Genomic DNA, 13,962 nt, shown 5'->3' on the forward strand with positions numbered 1-13,962 from the left:
GCTCGATCCTGCTCACTTCGTAGACCCGCCATGTGTTCCTAGCTTCAAAATGTGGCGTTTTGGCTCCTCACGTTGTGAGAAATCCTTTCTCACGTCGTGAGCTTTTGACTTATCACTCCGTAGACTTTCCATGCGTCTTCTAGATTCAAAGTGGCGTTTTGACTACTCACGTCGGGAGAATTAGTTCTCACGTCGTGAGCACAGTCAGATTAGTGTTTCTGACACGTGTCATGCTCTCAGACAGTTATATCTTCAGAAGGCCATAACCTTTGCATATAACCTCTGTTTTTTACGTTCTTTATATCCACGCGAAGGTGGAGACGTACTCTACAACTTTCATTTAGAATCATAAGGCTAAAAAGTATTCTATCATAAACTTAGTCTTTACGAGTCCCGGTGTCGTGCCGGTTTTGTCGCGAAACTTCTACAGGCCATAACTTCATCGTTATAACTCGGATTTCGACGTTTGTTATATTTCTGGAATCCTTGTTATGACCACTACAACTTTCTTCATAGATATCGGGTTTATCTAACATTTTATTTTTGACGCTTATTTTTATCCTTAATATATTATATCATCATAATTAAATTTAAGTCACATAAATTCACATAATTCATTCTTATTACTTCAAAACACATTACAATAGTTGACCTAGACTATTACATTGTCTTTAATGCTTAGCCCAGAAATACGGGCGTTATAATTCTCTCACCCTTAGGATGATTCCGTCCCCAGAATCATACATCAACAAACAAATATGGATAGCGACTCATCATGTCACTCTCCGTTTCCCAGGTGAGATTTGGCCCATTCGTATGTTTCCATCGCACAAGCACTAAATCGACCATATTGCATCTCAACTTCTTAGTTATACGGTCAACGATTGTCTCTGGTTCTTCAATTAGCCTATTGCTTTCATCCATCCTTAACTCATAAATTGGAATTGTGTGGGGAACTTCTCCCGTGAACTTCCTTAAATAACACATGTGGAAAGTGTTATGAATACCATCTAGTTCTTCTGGTAGTTCTAGCTTGGAATCTTGGTTCCCAATCCTCTGAAGAACTTTAAACGGTCCAATGAACCTTGGAATCAACTTTCCCCTTTTACCAAATCTTATAAGTCCCTTCCATGGCAAGACTTTAAGTAAAACAGAGTCCCCAATTTCGAATGTTATCGGTTGTCTTTTCTTATCAGCATAGCTCTTTTGACGATCCTGAGCTGCTAACATCCTTTCCCTAATCACTTTCAGCTTTTCAGCAGTCTGATGAACTATCTCGGGTCCCATAAACTACTTTTCCCCAGCTTCAAGCCAACATGACGGTGTTCGACACTTTTTTCCATACAAAGCTTGATAAGGTGCCATCTTGATGCTCGGGTGGAAACTATTATTGTAGGAAAATTCTACCAGAGGTAAATGTTCATCCCAGTTACCTTGGAATTTCAGGGTACATGCTCTTAGCATATCCTCCAATTTTTAAATCGTTCGTTCGCTCTGACCATCAGTTTGTGGATTGTAGGTTGTACTTAGACACAACTTCATACCCAATTCCTCTTGTAGACTTCTCCAAAACCTTGATGTGAAACGACTATCATAATCTGATACAATCGTTAAAGGAACACTGTGAAGTCTTACTATCTCCTTCACGTAAGCATTTGCAAGTTTATCTATAGACCATTTTTCATTGGTTGCTATGAAGTGTGCATTTTTAGTAAACTGATCAACGACCACCCAAATCATGTCGTGACCGCTCTTCGTTCTGGGTAGTTTAGTCACAAAATCCATGGTGATGTCTTCCGATTTACCCATGGGTACAGGTAAAGGTTCTAAACTCCAATACGGTTTCTGATGTTGTGCCTTAACCCTTGCACATGTCACACATTCGGCCACATACTTTGCAAAATCGAGCTTCATCGTCGGCCACCAGTAATAGGGTTTTAGATCCCTATACATTTTTGTGCTGCCGGGATGAATCGAGTACATGGTCTTGTGAGCTTCTTCCATCAGAAGATCTCTTATTCCTCCCGTCTTAGGTACCCAAATCCTATCTTTGAATACCTTCAGTCCTTGACCGTTTGTATCGAACACTAATGTTTTGCCCAAAAGTTCTTCCTTTCGGTCATTTTTCTCTAAAGCTTCTTCCTGAGCTTTCTTGATACTTTCACAATCGTAATCCTTAAGCAACTCTAGCCGGCGTCGTTTTATCATGTTCAATTCCTTCTGATTAAAGAGATATTGAAGACTCTTATGATCAGTGAAAAGTTTTAACTTTGTGCCATAAAGATAATGCCTCCATATCTTTAGGGCAAATACTACCGCTGCCAACTCTAGATCACGAGTAGGGTAGTTCTTTTCATGTTCTTTCAATTGTCTTGATGCATATGCTATCACCTTATCCCTTTGGGTCAGAACACAACCTAACCCGACTCCAGATGCATCACTATAAACTGTGAAGTCTTCAACTCCATCAGGTAAAGAAAGAATCGGTGCTTCACACGCCTTCTTCTTTAGCTTCTCGAATGCTTCCTCGTGCTTCTCATTCCAAGTATAAATAGCTCCTATATGGGTCAAAGCTGTCAATGGAGCAACTATCGAAGAAAAGCCTTGGATAAATCTTCGATAATATCGGGCTAATCCCAGAAAGCTTCGGATCTCCGTGGGACTTTTTGGTTGTTCCCACTTTATTATAGCTTCAACCTTAGCTGGGTCACCCATGATCCCTTCTTGCTTGACCACATGACCCAAAAATTGGACTTCTTGAATCCAAAAATCACATTTGGAGAACATTACATACAACTTCTCCTTTTTCATAACTTCTAACACTTCTCGCAGATGCTTGTCATGCTCTTATTTGCTTTTTGAATAAATCAAAATGTCATCTATGAACACTATAATGAATTTATCGAGGTATGGTTTACAAACCCTGTTTATCAAATCCATGAATGTTGCTGGAGCATTTCTTAGCCTAAACGACATAACCAAGAACTCATAGTGTCCATATCTTGTTCTGAATGTAGTCTTCTTAATATCCTGCTCTCTCACCTTTAGCTGATGATATCCTAACCTAAGATCGATCTTTGAGAATGAGGTCGAACCTTACAGCTGATAGAACAGGTCATCAATCCTTGGCAATGGTACTTGTTCTTTATTGTTTCCTTATTCATCTCTCTGTAGTCTATGCACATTCTCATGCTTCCATCTTTCTTCTTTAGGAATAACACCGGAGCTCCCCAGGGTGATGAACTAGGTCTAATGAAACTGTTGTCCAACAACTCTTTAAGTTGCGTCATGAGCTCCTTCATCTCCGTCGATTCTAATCGGTATGGTGCTTTTGCTATCGCTGTTGTTCCTGGTAACAAGTCTATTTGAAACCCTACTTGTCTATCAGGGGCAAATCCAGGAAGATTTTCGGGAAACACTTCCGGATAGTCACACACCACTGGTATACTTTGCATATCCTTTTTCTCCTTGTTAGCATCGATCACAAATGTCAAGTATGATGTTCATCCTTTAGATACACATTTTCAGGCTTTCATTAGGGAAATGATTCCAGAATTTACTCTATGTTTGTCCCCGTACACCATAAATGATTCTTTTCCAGGCGGGTTTACCCTCACTATCTTCTTCTTGCACAATATCTCGACACCATTGGCGCCAAGCCAATCCATTCCGAGTACGATGTCGAAACCATTCAACTCAATGGGTAACAGCTCCTCGTGGAATTCGTTTCCTTTAAAGTCGATGACGATATTCTTAATGCAATCGCTAACCGGTATGAATTTGCCACTAGAAACTTCTATAATTAGGGCATCATCAAGTTTTTATATAGGCAATGCTAGTCTTTCACCAAATTTATGTGACATAAAGGAGTAATTTGCTCTGAAATCAAGCAATAAATTGGCATGCAATCCATTTACAAGAAAGGTACCTGCAGCGAAATCTGTTGCATCCTTTGCGGCTTCCAGTGTCATTTGGAAAGCTCTCGCCTTCGGATTTGGTGGATGATTAGGCCTTGTTGTCTCTTTCTTCTTCGGGCAGTCCCTCAATATGTGCCCCTCTTCGTTGCATCCATAGCAAATTTTCTTATTGAAGGTGCATTTATTGGTATAGTGCCCAGCCTTTCCACATTTAAAACAAGTGACCTCCTCGCGACATTTCCCAACATGTTTCTTCTTACACTTGTCACACATTTTGCTTCGCCTCCTCTTCCTCTCGAGCCAGACTTCGAGAATTTACTTTTCTTGTTAGATCTCGAAGATCCATAGAACTTCCTTTTCTCACCAACCTCTGCCCTCTCCTGACCTCTTTCCTTTAACTGGGTCTCCACATTTGTAGCTGCTCGGACTACTTTCTTCAGAGTAGTTGCCATCTTGACCGTTGGGACAAAGTCGGCTGGCAGTCCGTTTGCGAACCTCTGAATTTTTGAGAGTTCAGTTGTCACTAAGTATGTAAATAACTTCATATTTTCGGTAAATGCAATGGCATAGTCATCAATGCTCATTTTCCATTTCTTCAAGTTCTGAAATTCATTGTTTAGATCTATCAGATCTATCTCTGAGCAGTACTGCATATTCAACTGCTCCAAGAACGTTTCCCAAGACATTTTTAGGGCTTCTCCACATGGCATCGTGTCTACCAATAGTTTCCACCAACTTAAAACTCCAGTCTTCAGTTGTTTCACCGTAAAAACAGTTTTCAGCTAGTCGCTACAGTTGCAGCTTTCAAATATCATCTCCATTTCGGAGATCTAGTCCATAATCTCTACAGGTTTTGGGCTTCCGGAAAGACTTGGCGGTTTGGCGCCCAAGAAATTCTTATACATACGCACATCTCTGTTGATTTCCCTCTCCGGGTTATTCCTTTCTGCCACTGTGGGTTCCACTTGACTGACAGTACGACTGTAATTTCCTTCCTCCTGCTGTTTGTCATTTACTTCAGGTTTTTCAACAGGCATTGAAGGTTCACTCCTGTTGTTCAGCAATAGTTATCTCATTTCTTCCCTTTGTTCAGCCATCATCGCCTGAATCATGGCTTGTAATCCAGCCATTGTGATTGGTTCTGGTGCAGCTTCTACTATTGGCACCTACTCAATCACTTGAGGTTGAGGTTGCTGATTTATATTCGCGTTTCCAGCTCCACTTCGGCTTCTTTCTATTTTGATATATGCTCCAAATTAGGCAAATTTAGATCTTTATTCACGATAGATATTTAAATTCTCCTTATCACTTCAAAACGTTTACATGCTACTTCTAATATCATATTCATACGCTTAGAATCCCGAACACATAAGGTTTCCAGATCTGGTCAGCAACAGACCATAGATTCGCACAAATAATAGCATATATGGCAAACATATAACATTTAGCACATAAAAACATTTTAGGCATCTTTCTTAAAGTATACTAGTGCTCGTGTCTAAAATATGGTAGACACTCGTCTCACGATCATCACTTAGCATTCTAAGTTTATGTCTAGAAATCCTACAAATTCCTAGTTCACTTAAACTAATGCTCTAATACCAACTGTGACATCCCCATTTTCACGGCCATAAAAGACCGATTTCGTTTATGCTTTTATAATAAAATCAGAGTAATCTTTCAAAGAAAAGTGTTGCGGAATTTGTTCCCAAAACAAAATATGCTAAAATTTATCAAAGCATTTCTTAAATAAATGTATTTTCATAATATTACAAAACCTCGGGATGTCATATTCCGATACATACCAAAAGCATAAACAGTATAATATAGGGCTTACAACATTTATTTACATCTAATGGCCAATAATCCCAAATCCCTTGTCATCATCCAACTATGATCTTGTTCCACTACCTGGAATACAGAAAGCTGAGTGGGTTAGGCTTGGGAGCCTGGTGAGCACATAGGGTTTTCAACCCACAATAAATAAATTTATTAATTTCATCAACCAACAATAAATTTATTAATTTCATTAACCAACAATAACCCTGATTACCCATTCCTGTTATCCTCACTTTACGTCCCTAAACACCTATCATAAGGGACCTAGCCTAAGGATCATCATCGGGATGGAAAATACTGCTAAGGGGATTCCTCAGCCATATATGTCCGTAAGGAAACCATGAAGGGGATGGAGTACACCGGTGAACAAATCGTTCACAAACACCTACAGGTTGCGAGCCTGCTAGCATTCCACTGGACTGTCTAGAAAGGTATGTGGTCATCATAAATGCTTCGCTAGATGACTAGAACATCAACAACTTCGAGGCCTCTCATCATTTTTATTTCATCACACATCAACTATTTCATCTACCCATGTTTTACCCAACATATTTGTAGATAAAAATACATATACAGTTTAAATCATTCTAAACATTCATTCAACATCCATATCAATTAAACAAAAAGTATATATACACATAACGCATATTTTATATAAAATACTTCATATATATATATATATATATATACATATATATATATATATATATATATATATATATATATATATATATATATATATGTGTGTGTGTGTGTGTGTGTGTGTAAGATGAAAGTGACTATACACTCACCTGATAAGATGGTGATTGGACAGCACTTCGTTCCTTAAAACAATCTTTTTTGATGACTCTGGGAGGTTTTCTCAAAAACCGGGCTCTGCGCGGGCTGTGTTTCGACTCGAAAAACTCTTTTTCTCGGAGACTTCGGGCTCCCCGGGGCTTTCTTCTAGTGCTAGGTAGGTTCCCTAGGCTTCGGGGGGGGGGGGGGGGTTAGAGTGGCTTGCGAGTGTGTAACGAGTGAATGATGGAGTGAATTTTGCAAACATAACCGGGCAGCCTCGCATGCTATTTATAGGGTGATTTTTGGTCTCTCACGTCGTGAGCCATGCATGCTCACATCGTGAGCTCGATCCTGTTCACTTCGTAGACCCGGCATGTGTTCCTAGCTTCGAAATGTGGCGTTTTGACTCCTCACGTCGTGAGAAATCCTTGCTCACGTCGTGAGGTTTTGACTTATCACTATGTAGACTTGCCATGCGTCTTCTAGCTCCGAAGTGGCGTTTTGACTGCTCACGTCGTGAGAATTAGTGCTCACGTCGTGAGCCCTGTCAGATTATGGTTTCTGACACGTGTCACGCTCTTAGACAGTTGTATCTTCGGAAGGCCATAACTTTTTCATACGAGCTCCATTTTTAACGTTCTTTATATCCACCCGAAGGTGGAGACGTACTCTACAAATTTCATTTAGAATCCTAAGGCTAAAAAGTACTCTATCATAAACTTACTTTTTACGAGTCCCGATGTCGTGCCGGTTTTGTCGTAAAAGTTCCACAGGTCATAACTTCTTCGTTATAACTCGGATTTCGACGTTCTTTATATTTCTGGAATCCTTGTTACGACCACTACAACTTTCTTCATAGATATTGGGTTTATCTAACATTTTATTTTTGATGCTTATTTTTATCTTTAATTTATTATATCATCATAATTAAATATAAGGCACATAAAATCAAATAATTCTCTCCCCCTTAGGATGATTCCGTCCCCAGAATCATACATCAGCAAACAAATGTGGATAGCGACTCATCATGTCACTCTCCATTTCTCAGGTGAGATTTGGTCCATTCGTATGTTTCCATCTCACAAGCACTAAATCAACCATCTTGCGTCTTAACTTCTTAGTTTTACGGTCAACGATTGCCTCTGGTTCTTCAATTAGCCTATTGCTTTCATCCATCCTTAACTCATAAATTGGAATTGTGTGGGGAACTTCTCCCGTGAACTTCCTTAAATAACACATGTGGAAAGTGTTATGAATACCATCTAGTTCTTCTGGTAGTTCTAGCTTGGAATCTTGGTTCCCAATCCTCTGAAGAACTTTAAACGGTCCAATGAACCTTGGAATCAACTTTCCCCTTTTACCAAATCTTATAAGTCCCTTCCATGGCAAGACTTTAAGTAAAACAGAGTCCCCAATTTCGAATGTTATCGGTTGTCTTTTCTTATCAGCATAACTCTTTTGACGATCCTGAGCTGCTAACATCCTTTCCCTAATCACTTTCAGCTTTTCAGCAGTCTGATGAACTATCTCGGGTCCCATAAACTACTTTTCCCCAGCTTCAAGCCAACATGACGGTGTTCGACACTTTTTTCCATACAAAGCTTGATAAGGTGCCATCTTGATGCTCGAGTGGAAACTATTTGTAAGTCCCCAAATCTGCTTGTGTATCAATCAAATACGTTTGATGGTGCGGAATCCCAATGAAACGGATGATTTCAGACCTAATAGAAGTGAAGGAGAAGAAGAAGAAGATAAATGTATGATTTATTCAATGAAATGATTGAAGCTCCATACACATAATTCACACACACTCTTCTCTCTTGTGTTTCTCTCCCACCTTGGAATGCACACACTTAAGCTCCTTGGCTCTTATCACCTCACCCACCTAACACCTATATATACATGGGCCACAAACTCAAGGTCGGACCGAAAATCCAATGGACCGAAAACCCAATGCTAGACCGAAAACTCATGGGTTTTCGGTCCAAGCTACAATTAATCCCAATATTAGTTTTCGGCCCAAATGATAAAACAATAAATGCTTAGAAAAGCAAAGTATAAACCAATTTTATACCCAACAATCTCCCCCTTGGTTTATAGCTTTCTTTTCTAATTGACCCAACAAGCTCCCCCTAAAAAGTAGCTGGCACTTCTTGTCAATCTTCATTGGGAGCTTGGCTTCAGCTATTATCTTCAAATTCTTCACAGCATCAGGATGAATATATGAATCTTCTATGAATGACTTCATCTTGAGCCGTTGGGCTTTTCTTCAAGATTTGACTCTGAACGCACATTGGGTGAGGAAACATTATGTATTGATTCTTGAAAGATAGCGCTTTCAGCTTGAGAATCTTCAAAGAGAATATCCGAGAGAACTAATCTTCTAGATCACTTCAGCAGGTTTAAGATAGCAGCAGACTGATTGAGGAGGCTTCAATGCAATCCGTGACATAATCTTCAATTTCAGCTTCACCTTGCTTCTGGGGTTGACAAATTAAATGTTGAAAGAATAATCTTCATTTCTTGCTCCTTCGAATGAGAATTCTTCGATGATCACGGATGAAGCTTTGGCTCAGAAATTTTCGACACAGTCTCCATGAGTCTTATCTATACCTGCAATCACTTTTCAAGACAAAACAAAACTAAAAGCAAACTTAGCACACAATATTTTTGGATTTTTCATATTTTCTGAAAAAGAAATAAAACAGAAATAACACTATTTTTGGATTTTTAATTTTTTTTTTAATTTTTAAGTCTCCCCTAATATTTAAATTAGAAGAAAACTATGAACAAATTTAACAAAAATAAAACGATATCTAACTTTAAGAGTGATTTGGGATCAAAGTTTTTAGACAGCCTTTATCCGTTTATCAGTACCTCTCCCTTCATGAATAGATCTGGTCAATCGCCGATATTATGGTCCACTTAAACACGAGAGATTGTGACAAAATTAGGACATACTATAAGTGACAAGACAATGTGATCCTAAGTTCCTAGATAATATTCCTTAAGGACCATTCAGCTGACGACGACCAAAGATATTGTTGTCCACCTAAATTGAGCAGCGAGATCTACAAACAACCTAGTGATTGTTCAATTTTAAATGTACTAGAACATGTTTCCCGGTTCCTGACATACCCCAATAATCAGGAACTTCCAAAGTACTCCTTACTTTAGGTGAGCAGACAATTATTATGAGAGAAGTCAGATTTAGAGTGCATATGCTATACACCCAGGTCGGATCTCTTCCAATCACGCAGAGGGTGAAACATATGACTAACTGAAGTTTTAGAGGGATTGAGAAAAAGAATGATGCATATACTGTGTACCAGGTCGGATTGTGAGTCAAGCAAAGGAGACATTATATGGCTAACAGGCAGGAAGAATTGCATAGATAGAAGATGCATAGAAATAGAGTTGCATATGTTGCAGTCCAGGTCGGATGTATTTGAATCACGCAGAGGAGGCAACATATGACTAACAGAAGGAAAGAAAGAAAATAATTTTCTACAGACCTACTTTATCGGAATTCCCCAGTCGCCCCATCAATACCGGAATTAAGGAAAGAGTTCATACATCGAGGAAGAGTTAAACCACAGTTCTAGATACGAATTACTTTAATGTGACCGGTGGATTATCATGTATATCTCCTTGCTCAACCTATCCAAGCGTCGTATTGTCAGGCTAAATGGATCTATCTAGGTCAAGATTTGTCAAGTCTCTAGATTCCTTAAGTTCATTAATGCCTAGTCAAGTCCATTTTAATCTTTCGTCCCTACCAGCGCATCGAACACACAGCCTAGACAATTCACATTTAGTCCCTTACACAAATTCAGATTGCCTGTTATCACATGATTATATCACTTCCCAAAACATCTCCCTCAAGCACATTCCATAACCAACATATTTTTTTTTGTTTTTGGATTTTTTAAAATTTTAAAATTTTTGTTTTGTTTGAATTTCTCCCCCTTAATTTGTGCATAGGAGAGAAACGAAAGTAAATGCGCAAATTTAAACTATCCTAAATCAAAAACAATATATGTTTCACCCTCTGCGTGATTGGAAGAGATCCGACCTGGGTGTATAGCATATGCACTGTAAATCTGACTTCTCTCATAATAATTGTTTACTCACCTAAAGTAAGGAGTACTTTGGAAGTTCCTGATTATTGGGGTATGTCAGGAAGCGGGAAACATGTTCTAGTACATTTAAAATTGAACAATCACTAGGTTGTCTGTAGATCTCGCTGCTCAATTTAGGTGGACAACAATATCTTTGGTCGTCGTCAGCTGAATGGTCCTTAAGGAATATTATCTAGGAACTTAGGATCACATTGTCTTGTCACTTATAGTATGTCCTAATTTTGTCACAATCTCTCATGTTTAAGTGGACCAGAATATCGGCGATTAACCAGATCTATTCATGAAGGGAGAGGTACTGATAAACGGATAAAGGCTGTCTAAAAACTTTGATCCCAAATCACTCTTAAAGTTAGATATCATTTTATTTTTGTTAAATTTGTTCATAGCAATTGGATGATTTCAGATCAAAATAGAATAGAAGGAGAAGAAGAATAACTTGAATCTATGATGTATTCAATGTTGGAATGAAGCTCCTTACACATAGATTCATACACACACACACTCTTCTCTCTAACTTTCTCTCACACCTTACGAACACACACTTAAGCACGTTGAGACCTCTTATCACCTCACCCACCTAACATCTATATATACATGGGCCACAAACTCAAGGCCGGACCGAAAACCCAATGGACCAAAAACCCAATGCTAGACCGAAAACTCATGGGTTTTTGGTCCAAGCTACAATTAATCCCAATATTAGTTTTCGGCCCAAATGATAAAACAATAAATGCTTAGAAAAGCAAAGTATAAACCAATTTTAGACCCAACAATCTCCCCTTTGGTTTATAGCTTTCTTTTCTAATGGACCCAACAAGCTCCCCTTAAAAAGTAGCTGGCACTTCTTGTCAATCTTCATTAGGAGCATGGCTTCAGCTATTATCTTCAAATTCTTCACAGCATCAGGATGAATATATGAATCTTCTATGAATGACTTCATCTTGAGCAGTTGGGCTTTTCTTCAAGATTTGACTCTGAACGCACATTGGGTGAGGAAACATTATGTATTGATTCTTGAAAGATAGCGCTTTCAGCTTGAGAATCTTCAGAGAGAATATCCGAGAGAACTAATCTTCTAGATCATTTCATCAGGTTTAAGATAGCAGCAGACTGATTGAGGAGGCTTCAATGCAATCCGTGACATAATCTTCAATTTCAGCTTCACCTTGCTTATGGGGTTGACAAATTAAATGTTGAAAGAATAATCTTCATTTCTTGCTCCTTCGAATGAGAATTCTTCGATGATCACGGATGAAGCTTTGGCTTAGAAATTTTCGACACAGTCTCCATGAGTCTTATCTATACCTGCAATCACTTTTCAAAACAAAACAAAACTAAAAGAAAACTTAGCACACAAAAAAATATTTTTGATTTTTGAATTTTTCTGATTTTTGTTTGATTTTTGAAAATTTTTTTCTTTTTTTTTCTTTTTTTTAATTCTCCCCCTGAATTTGTGCATAAAGGAAAACTATGAACAAATTTAACAAAAACAAAAATATTTGGGATCAAAGTTGTTAGACAGTCTTAATCCGTTTGTCAGTGCCTTCCCCTTCATGAATAGATCTGGTCGATCACCAGTATTGTGGTCCACTTAAGCACGAAAAATTGTGACAAATTTTGGACATGCTATAAGTGACAAGACAAGTTGATCCTATGTTCCTAGATAAAACTTCCTAAGGACCATTTAGCTGACGACGACCAAAGATATTGTTGTCCACCTAAATTGAGCAGCGAGAGCTACAGACAACCTATAATTGTTCAATTTTAGTTGTACTAGAACGTGTTTCCCGCTTTCTGATATACTCCAATAATCAAGAACTTCCGAGATACTCCTTACATTAGGTGAGCAGACTATTATTCATAGAGAGGATAGATTTAGATTATTATTAATTATAGTTTTTAGAGGGATTGAGAAGTAGAAGGTTGCATATGTTGTGTACCAGGTCGGATTGTTAATCACACAAAGGAGACATCATATGGCTAACAGATAGGAAGAATTTCATAGATATAATATGCAGAGAAATAGATTTGCATATGTTGCAGTCCAGGTCGGATCTCTTCCAATCACGTAAAGGAGGCAACATATGACTATCAGTAATAAAGAAAGAAAATAATTTTCTACAGACCTACTTTATCAGAATTCCCCAGTCTCCCTATCAATACCGGAATTAAGGACAGAATCCGTGCATCGAGGAAAAGTTAAACCACAGTTCTAGATACGGGTTCTTTAATGTGACTGGTGGATTCTCATGTATATCTCCCTGCTCAACCTATCCGAGCGTCGTATTATCAGGATAAACGGAACTATCTAGGTCAAGATTTATCAAGTCTCTAGATTCCTTAAGTTCATCTGCACCTAGTCAAGTCCGTTAAATTCTTCGTGCCTACCAGTGCATCGAACACAGAGCCTAGACAATACAGCTTTGGAACTTTACACAGACTCAGATTGCCCGTTATCACTTGTTGATATCACTTCCCAACATATCACTTCACAACAAATATTTTTGATTTTTCTGTTTTTCTAATGTTTTTGGATTTTCTGATTTTCTATTGTTTTTGGCTTTTCTGATTTTCTAATGTTTGTTTGGTTTTTGGTTTATTTCTCCCCCTAAATTTGTGCATGGGTGAGAATGAAATTGAAATTGAAATGCGCAAATTTAAACTAAGCTAAAGAAAAATTAATCTTTAAAGCGAATCAGCTTAAGAAAAACTCAGGAGTATAGAGAAGAAAACTCAAACCGTAAGTCACCGATTGAGTTTGCATCCAAAAGGTCTGAGAACAGCACGCGTAATCTCAGAACAGATCCAAAAATTCTTCACAACGTTAAGCACTAACCCCATGTGTGATGCCTTCCTTTCTTCCTTTCCCACAAAGGACACATACTCTGAAACAAAGTTCTGAATGTTGTACAGTTGAGAGATGTCTCCTATCAAGTTCCTGGAACAGCCACTATCAACAAACCGAAGTCTAATGATATGCCTCCATAGCTGTTCCGACACCGAGCGGGATCAGTTGGTCTTTGGAACCCAGTCCATTTTGAAACTGGGTTGACCTTTGTCATCCTTGCATAGTACTCTCTCCCATGACATGTCCTGCTTATCACAAACAGAAGATGAAGAAATATTAGAATCGTTAGAACATTTGGGAGAGTAAGCCTTTGGAACCCATTTGTAGTTGGGTTTAACCCATTTCTTTTTCGATCTGATGGGTGGCTCAGTACTTGCTTTTGATCTTGATGTTGGCCGTTGAGATGACTTTAATTTTGGCTTCACGGGAGCATCTC

Source organism: Lactuca virosa, chromosome 8 (genome assembly GCF_052849685.1).
Source record: "Lactuca virosa cultivar CGN04683 chromosome 8, Lactuca_virosa_CGN04683_v6, whole genome shotgun sequence".
In the NCBI taxonomy this organism is placed as follows: domain Eukaryota; kingdom Viridiplantae; phylum Streptophyta; class Magnoliopsida; order Asterales; family Asteraceae; genus Lactuca; species Lactuca virosa.